At 38.1% G+C, this 10002-nt stretch overlaps 1 non-coding gene across 1 annotated transcript; it reads left to right on the top strand.

The window, feature by feature from the left end:
* Positions 1 to 246: 246 nt before the first annotated feature.
* TRNAM-CAU (transfer RNA methionine (anticodon CAU)) lies at positions 247 to 319 on the top strand. The gene has a single exon. It is a non-coding gene; the product is annotated as a tRNA-Met (tRNA).
* Positions 320 to 10002: the final 9683 nt, after the last annotated feature.

Raw genomic sequence — 10002 nt, 5'->3', positions numbered from 1 at the left:
GAGCATATGTATTGACATATTCTAGATGGATCGCGAGCAGCGTTGGGGTGCTAGATTGGTAAAACGTCGTGATGACAAACCGAGTAGAGTATTAAAATTACTAGTTTATTTGGATATTTTAGTGTTCAGAGAGGGTTGAGTGAACGCGCATCAGGAACCATTTATCACCTCTATAATAGGAAATTGTAGATGAACCAAAATTGTTTCTTTTGATATGAAATAAACATTATTTTCTTATCACCAAGAGCCTCGGTAGCGCAGTAGGCAGCGCGTAAGTCTCATAATCTTAAGGTCGTGAGTTCGATCCTCACCCGGGGCACATTTTTTTCCTTCATCTTAGTCATCCTTTTTCAGCCAGCCTTCATCCAGCCTTCCTTTATCATACTTAAAAATCATCCTATCTTGGAGTTTTACGACATTAGCCGGCATTACTATTCTCAAACCTGAACGACTCAATTTCGAATAATAAGCGCCTAACCAATAAAAGTTTGTTTTCAAAATTCGATCTTCGAAATGAAGAAATCCGATTATGGACCTCTGTCATATACGACTAAGTTTTTTTCACTCTGATATGAAATTTTTATGGACGACTAACTTAAACGATAACCCATTAACAGTGCATTAGACAAACTTGCGGACAAGTAACTTACTAATTAACCATGGGCGGTCATCCGTAATTATTTTATTATTTTATTTGTTTATATACATGTAACTTGCAAGCCATCGCCAGGGTGTGTGGTAGAGGGTAAATACACACTAGACTAATTTTGACCCGAATATGACCCTACCGCGGTCGGAGTATGCTATTCTGTTACCTTATCGTTCGTGGAAAACAATTTATATATCAAATCTGTCTGTTCTACACTTGATCTCTCTAATTTTTTTGACATGATCTCTCGTACCGTAGTGCTCGTAATACATTTTCAACATCACTGCTAAAGAGACGCCCTTCCAATTTATGACTGAGCTTCAATCTGTATTTTAACCTTCGCTCCGTGAGTGATTCCCAACTTAGATCCCCTATTATTTTGGATACGCAACTAAGTTCATCATGACAACGTTCCTAGCTCCTCTACGCTGAACGCGATCCAATTTGGCAATAAATCCAACTTCATGAGTAGTTTGCCAGTCAGTCAGGCAAGGGATTACCATAATTGTTGTGAGAATTGGGAAGCCAAAGCGATAGATATAGGATGAGGATCAATATTAATAAAAAAAGGGTATCCCTATTTCGAGAAAGGGGAAAATTAAGGTTAATATAGAAAATGGAGCTCATATACCAGAGCAGGTAGAATAGTTACTTATCTCGGAAATGTCCTGGACAAAAATGTTTGAAGTGATAAGTACGTAAGGAGAAGAATTTCGTTAGGCAAAGAAGCTTTCACACAAGGAGAAGAGAATTGATAACGCGGATTTTGATTAAAGAGCTAAGAAAATAAACTTTCGCACGGATCGTTGGTTTGTGGGAGGCTCGGAAACGTGGTCTTTGAAGCAAGAAGATAGGCGTGGATTGGAGGATTTTTGAGATATATATACACATTTTTTAATGTTAGTACCCTGCAAGGTACTAGGGTACTAGAATACCTAATAATGTTGCAATTTTCTGATCAATAGAACTACATGGGAAACCAAACATGGGTTATTGAAATGAAAAAGTATTTAAAAGTCTATCACAGTCTTCTTTAAATTTTCGCATCTTATAGCCCTCCATGCTAGAGTTCCTAGTTAATTTTGGAAGTGCGGCAACATCGTACTCGGTGCTTATCGATAGAAAATTCTGTTGTTGCATCTTTTCGATCGAAAAATTTCTTTAAAACAGCTTCTTCGACGTTTAAATACTTAATATTTTATAATGAAAAAATTGAGTAACCAACGCAGTTCTTGAAACATCAAAATTAAAATACAAATTGAGAGTGCTCCAAAAAATTAGAATGATGCAACTACGAGGACCTAAAATCTCGGAAAGGTTGCCAGGAAACCGCCATCCATCTTATATCGCACCACTGCCATATCTGCACTACCTTATCTTTCGGTAGCACTGCCATTTGATGTGTTTTTTATTGGCTGTAAACTTATATCTGCAGCTTTCTTCCAGGATTTCATTCTCGTCGCGCTTCATGGGCGTCTCCTTAAGAACTTATATAGGGACATCTTCGCATCGATAAGCAGTCATGAAACCCGTGAATTATATTATGCTCAAATATTTATTTATTGAGGAGTGTGGGCATCGCTATCTCGAAGAGAAGTCTAGCATACATTTAGCTAAATCTCGACGCATCTAAAGGACGTAGATGTTCGAACATAATTTCGTCCCAGAAAAATCTCCGATCTAATTGTTAGAGAATTGTGTATGCTGCTCTTTGAAACAACACTGTATGACGGAGAAAAATGGCCTCCAGGGCCAAGGAAGGACTCATGATAGTATTTCCTATTTTTAATGTCATAAAGGCACGGATATCCCTCCTACCATAGGATTAGAACTTCAGTTAAAAAATTCATTCCACACGAATGAGGTGGAGGTATTATATATTGTTGTCACTTTCCTAGAAATTCACGGCCCCGAATTTATTTGTTGTAAACCACTTAACGAGGATCATACGGTGATATCCCTATAGAATATAAGTGTGGGCGTATATATATATATATATACACACACACATTTATATGATTTCGTCGACGTAACACGGAAGTGATGAATAGTAAATTAGACAGCAACAAACAATATAGAAACACAAAAAAGGTCACTCACACGTTATTTCTTGATCATTTCCACGGAATTCCGCTCCGTTTTCGTCGGAAGATAGAGACTTCCGATGAAGACGGAGCAGAATTCCGTGGAAATAATCAAGAAATAACGTGTGAGTGACCTTTTTTTTGTGTTTCTATATTGTTTGTTGCTGTGTAATTTATGTATATATATAATCATTATTATTAGGTATTAATAATAAAGGTAACCTTTTTTATAAATACCAACACCAAAATCAGTCTACATAGCCTCTCCCTCCCACATTTTCCTAAACCTTTCAGCAAATCCGTAGGAATGTTATCCATCCCAACGGCCTTATTTAGTTTCATCTCCCATAATGCCCTGTCTATCTCTTCGTCTAGTATGCCTGGACCTAAGCTATCTTCCTCTACGTCATGCTCATCTTCCATGTCTAACATTGTTGGTCTATGTTCTTCACTATACAGTTCTTCTATATATTCCTACCATCTCTCTTGGATCTTTCCTGTGTCAAATATTATCTTACCCGCCTTATCTCTAACTGTTAGCATTGATCTTCCCTTCTTCCTTCCCGATAAAGATTTAATCTTGCTGTAGAGCGCAACAATTTCGCCTTTTCTCCGCAAACTTTCCATATCCTCACACTGCGTCTTCCACTATGCTTCTTTTGCTTTATTTTTTGCCCGCCTCAATTTATTGTTTAATTATTTGTACTTCATTTTGCCTAACTCTGTATTTACATTCTTCCATTTTCGCCGCTCATCCATCTTTGTAATCATCTCATCCGTGATCCATAGTTTCCTAGTCCTTTTAGCGTTAACGGTTCCAATAGTGTCTTTTGCGGCTTTAGACAACCCTTTCTTGATACATTCCCATTTTGCTTCGATAGTACTAAGCTCTTTAGCATCCTCCATGATTTGCCCCACCGCCTGTTTGTATTCCTTCCTTTTCAAACCATTTAATGCTTCTACATTACATTTTCTAACTCGCCACCCCTGCCTTATCTTTTTGAAACGTACGCTACATTTCATAACAACAAAATTGCGGTCTGAGTCCGCATCCGTTCCCGGGAAGCTGTGCGAATTTATCTGACTGTTCCTAAACCTGTGTCTAACCAGGATATAATCTAGCTGATATCTTCCTGAGTCACATGGCATTTTCCATGTATACCTGCGTCTTTTGTGGTGTCTAAACCAAGTGTTGGTGATGACTAACCCCTGTCTCCTGCAGAACTCCACTGCTTTCTCCCCGCGGTCATTCCTCGTGCCTAAACCGTAGTCCCCGACCTCATCATCATCTCTTCCTTCGCCTACGGTCGCATTCCAATCCCCCATCACTATCAAACGTTTCCCTGCAGGAACACACGCGATTATGTCCTCTAACTGATCGTATATCCTATCGACCTCTTCTCCCTTATGGTTGCTCGGTGGCATGTATACCTGAATAATAACCTAGTTCGTCGGTTCTGCTTTTATCTCTACTAGTAGTATTCTATCCGTTACCTGCTCTATGTCGAATACGCTTCTTCCTACCTCTTCATTTAATACTATGGCAACCCCTCGTTGGCTCTCGTCCCCACCGCTGTATATTATTCTATACTTCTCACTCCAGTAATCCCCGCTATCTTTCCATCTCACCTCGCATAGACCTAAAATATCTATATTTCCCCTTTCCATCTCGCGCTTAACATTCTCCAGTTTCCCTGTCCTCATCATTGTCCTAACATTCCACGTTCCTATTCTACCTAATTTGGTCTTCTTTTCCTGTGTTTTCTGTCCTTCTGCTGCCGGTTTTTGTATGCTAGTGTTTCTTGGGATGACGACCGCGGAATCCTTACCTCCCCCGCTGCCGAGCACGACACACGGCCGATTGGGCCGGGCCCCTTAGTTGCCAGGCCTCATATTCTCTGAATTTTCCATCATATCAATTTCGGGAATGATAATTGAGGTGGTTTCCCGTTGCCTTCCTCAATAGTGATTTGAAGGTGACACCATCACTCAATGGCCGTGTAACTGTGGTCAGACGCCTTTGCAGCCGCCTTACTGAGGAACAGATGCGGCGTGGACTACCTTTCGTCTTGCCGCTAATCTTCGACATGACATGGGTGGCCCTACCAGGAGTAATTATTATTGCTTTCGCCAGTTTAGCTCTAGGGGACATCGGAACGCTGAAGCCCTTCCACCACGTCAAGGTTGTAGTCCATGTGAGGGATACATAAATGGGTCGCGGTAGTCCAGGGGTAGAGCGTTGAATTACTGACCTTAGGGTCTCAACCCAAGCTGTGTGATTTTTTGGGAACCAAATCTTCCCGAGAAATTATAACCGGCAGAGGGAAAGGAAATATCCCCCTAACCAAAATGTGCGAATATTACACGGCATCGGGCTTAGTACTGGGTGAACTCTATCATCACCAAATTTTATCCAATATTTAATATCTTAGAAATAAATGAATTATCAAAAGTATTAGCCATGTTCACTGTATTTATGGCAACGCAAACAATTTCTTATATCTCAAGAAGCATGGAATAATCGCTTTAGCGTGAGTTGTGCTTTTCCAAGAGAAAATACTTTTCCTTAAACCTTAATAGAATCTTTCAGTATTTTTTAGATGAATAGGACGATCAAGGTAATTTACAATTGCTTGATAAAAATGACTGAATTATAGATATCTATGATACTAATATTTAAATTAAAAATTATGGTTTCATTTGTAATCGTGCATAGATTTTTCTTATAAATTTATGGAACTTCCTTATCTTTATTCTCACTAAATCTATCGAACAATATACATAACGCATGTGTTTGAGTACAATTCCGTATGCGAGCCAGTCAGTCTGGGATTCAAGTTATAGGGATAACTTGACCCGGCTCCCACCCCTTTTTTTGTTCGCTTGATAAAACGTAAAAAATACGGATTTTGGTAACCTTTTTCCATTTTCGTCCACCGTGCGTCATTTTTTCCATCTCTCTTTCCTTTCCCAACTTAGCACACCCCCTACCAAGGCTTCGACTCCTCGAATGACCCAAGTCGGCAGTCGTAAAGTAGTCATCTCCATATTTATTGAGGTCTTTTTATGCCTTCCTCCGTTTTTCCTATTTCCATGGTACCTCTCTTCTCCACTTTCTCCTCTTTCTCTCTCTATCTCTCTCTCTCTTTCTCTCTCACCTTGCCTCACTCTCCCCTTACGTCAAGAAAGAAGTAGACTGACTTATAGTTTTCTGAGGAAAAAAACCCGAATTTCCGAGCACACGGTTTGTGCATTCAAATGGTTCCATGAGGTTTTAGGAAGCGGCTGTGAATATAGGACAGTCGTCGCAATTACCCCTTAACGCCACCTCGTTAGCTCTTCGAAAATGCGTCGCCAAACGAATCCGCATAAATGCAGTCCGTCGACATGACTACGCCGAAGAAAAAGTTTTCAATAAAGCACTCGGTTTCGAGCGTGATTGTTAATCTGAAAAACAATGCCATGAATAAATGGGGGCCATCTATAACCATGCAGTTGCTTTCCCGTAGAGTCTGCTAGTTCTGGCATCTATTTCCCGAATTTTATACGCATGATTCAAGCGACCAATGTGTGTAGGAATACGAATAATTTGCGAGACCTCGGTGCTGAAATATGAGGATCTGAATTTATTTAATAATTTTAATCTTGCATTGCATCGTCTTTCTTCTAATCCAACTAATCATGCTACCACCATTCCAGAGAAAAATTGTGAAAAGATGGCTAGGTTATCGGGAATAACGGGATCAGATAGGATTCCATATAGTGAATGGTCATCATGCCTAAAACAACATTATTACCTTCAAGTATCCTGGAAGGAAATCCTAGGTCAATGGTCGTTAGTAATTACGAAGGTGATCTGAAAAGTTTGTGACCTCGAAAATTTCAGAAAATATAAGAAAATTTCAGAAAAAATGTCTTGTATCTTTGTTAGGTCGGAAACTTTTCAGACCACCCATGTAAAAGTGCTGGGTATCTTTTCGATTTTCGGAAACTTTTTTTGAAAATTGTTATAACTGTGGGTTTTAAATGTTACGGCAACGGCTTTTGCGAGGGAACCAACAGTAATTCTTAAATCATACTCGCCGTAAGTCAATTTCAAAGAATGGCATAATGTGGAACTTAATTATCAATCTCAAAACTCCAACTTCACTCTTCACATCCACTTCTACGAATAGCTTTTCCAATCCAAGTTTTGATAAATGCGCTTTTCGCGCAAATCTCCCGTGTTACGTCGTTCAAACGGCATGATTTCTCAATTGATAGAATTGAGCTCTTATGGCTAGTAGTATTGAATGAATGAAAAACTCCAATAGCCGTAAGCATTTTACCTTTCAAAACTAAGTAAAATTGAGATTAATTTTCTTACGCCACAAGTCAAAGGATGGGGTAAATGGTAAATAAGGAAAGGGATTAAAAAGGTGAATACGAATACGCGTACTTCGGCCACAAAGTAGCTCCCTTCAGCGTACTGAAGGTGAATCGCCATGGCAACACAAGTTGAAGACTTCAACACAAGTTGAAGGTACCATTTTTAGGAGCATCTTTTAGCATACATTGCTTACATTTATATTTTGGATAAACTTTTGAAAACATAACCTTCAATGGAGTTTGGAATGGAATTTGGGAGGAATGCAATCCTCCCAAACAATTCAAATTTCCTTGGCAACGGTGAGTCAAGTTGCACGAGACGCCATGTACTTTATCGCAAAGGGTGCGGCAACATAACCTCCTTTTTTTTAAAGGGGTTTTGCTTTTGAAAAGAGGAAGTTATATTGCCGCACCCTGTATTTTCTAAATCATTTCTCAGAAATATTTTTGATGTCTTAAGTCAGTAAAATTTTCAACACTTTCGCGTGCCACATTTTTTAAGTGAATACATTTGGATTTGATTCTTGCAAAGTGAATAAAAAGATAATTTGTACGTATTCCTGGAGCGTCCGGTAGTCAAGACCCAATTACCTTGAGGCATATATACGATCTTCATAATTCCTGTAGCCTTATGTGTGGGTCGTTTGAGGTATTTTTGGTTCCTTCATAATGATTTTCCACGAAAATAATGTAGTCATTTATTATTTTAATTGAAGTTTTCGAGAGGGAAGTGTTATTGTTCATTCTGTTTTAATCTCACTTCTCCTCCGAAATGGTTTATGACATCGTTGTTAATTCAGTAGATTTTTCCTATTATCCCCGAGATATCAAAGAGCACATTTCTTATTCCAGAGGATTAATTGGTCGTCGAGCTGAGGTGACGAAGTAACGGGGAGAGTGGTTTGAAGAGTGTAATTAACATCCTACTGTATTCAATACCACTGAGATAATATAATTTAGTGTTTATATTCATTTCTCATATATTATCATGTTATCCTTTATCCCATTTCCTTCAATTCGATTCGGTGTATGGATGAAAGTTACCATTTCCAAGTTAAATGTTTGTTTAACCGAAGTTGAACTGTCATTTGACGACGTTTCGCCTTTGTCATTGTTGGCACTTAAATTTTTCAAGGCAGCGGATGTTTTAATTTTCGAAAATTAAAATTTTTCCTTTCTCCGTTTCATCCAGTGCTTCCCTTTACTCGTTTATTGTTGCAATAAATTACATTTTTCTAAAGAAACGGCTTCTACCGCACGAGTTCAATGAACTTATACTCCATGTTTACTAACTCGTGTGTTTATATAAGTGTTTTGTTTTTAGTTAGTGTTTAGTCTTGGAGCAGGAGGTTTAGCCATGATCGCATGTAAATTTAAGGGCTTAATAACGCATTCTTACCCTGGGTTAGGTAGCTTAGATACTTATAATCAAAAGATGAATATGGATCTCCTCTTGCGTTGGGATGTCTTAAAGGCGTGATATGAACTGTCCCATTCTCAACGATATACTTAACACTTAATTTCTTAAAGTTGAAATTTTTATATTCAATTTGAACCGAGCAGGGTTGTCCACAATGTTGTCCAAGGTCACTAGAAATCGTGTCCTTGGCCTCCTAGCGGTCCACCAAAAAGGTATGTAGCAGGGGCTACCTACAAGGGCTACCAGACAACCCTTAGTTTTCAGAATATATGGGATTATTAGGATAAAGGGCAGAAATTCATTGATACGACTATCGTACAACTCATTAGATAATAATCAGAGTGTTGTAAAATATCAGGATTATTTATTTATATGGGGCCGTAACAGGTAGTTTTTAACTGGTCCTGTATTCAACATGAAACGAGACGATTCTGACTTATCGTTTAATTAACAAAAAACCTGAAAAAAATTCAAGTAATTGGTACTGTACTGCCGCACTTGACTTTGATAGTTGTCTATTGACTAAAATCGAGATTAAGTTCATCCAACTGTGAGAAACAAGGAGCAGTTTGACTTTACAAGAAATATTTATATCCGATGTTGGATGTGGTGAAAAAGTAAAATTTCTTGGAAAAAAATACGTATTGAAATGCTTTAGAAAACCTATCAATCAATATTCAGGCCAACTGCAGAGGCAAATCACAGTAAATGTAATGTTACAATTGTAGAAAAAAATAAGTGTTGTACTTGGTATAATCTTAAGTTCATGATAATGTAACCACTCAAACTTGCCTTAAATAGAGCATTCGCGTAATAAGGCTATTTAATGTGGTTCCCATTAATAGACATACTCCAGACATACTTAGACACACGTTATGCAGTTTTTTTTACGGAGTAAATTTAATACAAATTACAAATGTTTTACAACTAAATTAAGAACGGAAATAATGTTTAAATGAATTGACACGTTAAGGTGCAGGCAATATATACATTTAGAAACATGACAACAAGCGAAAATAGCCATTTTTTTGTTCGGCAATATCATTATCTGCATCCACTCCTACCATAAACTCATAGCTGATATTTCCTATTCATTTTTACCATCCATCAAACTGAGAATTACGAATGCCTTACCATCCATTTCTGAAGGAAATTTCTTTCAAAAAGTGCATTTTTCATGGTGTTAGTCTTTGCAAATTCTATCCAATTGTTTTTACCATCTTTAGCGTGGTAATCATGTTGTAAATATAGGATTTAACTATACTAGTGATTTATTAAATTGAGTTCATTCTGGGGTGTAGTGGTGTATAGGCCTTAGTTGATAGTGTAGAGTTAGGAATTCTCTGTTTAAATATATGACCAATTGAGGAAATCCAAATCTTCCTTCAAAATTCTGTTCTGGACTTCACCAAAAGGGAATTCTTTAGAAAAGTAAAACGTACTGACCCTCTCCATGGACTAAAACCTTTACTTGATGGAGG

This window comes from Hetaerina americana, unplaced genomic scaffold (assembly GCF_022747635.1).
Source record: "Hetaerina americana unplaced genomic scaffold, ioHetAmer1.1.p SCAF_128, whole genome shotgun sequence".
Lineage (NCBI taxonomy): Eukaryota > Metazoa > Arthropoda > Insecta > Odonata > Calopterygidae > Hetaerina > Hetaerina americana.
The sequence above is the reverse complement of the archived record's forward strand: the minus strand, read 5'-3'. Positions and strand labels throughout refer to the sequence as shown.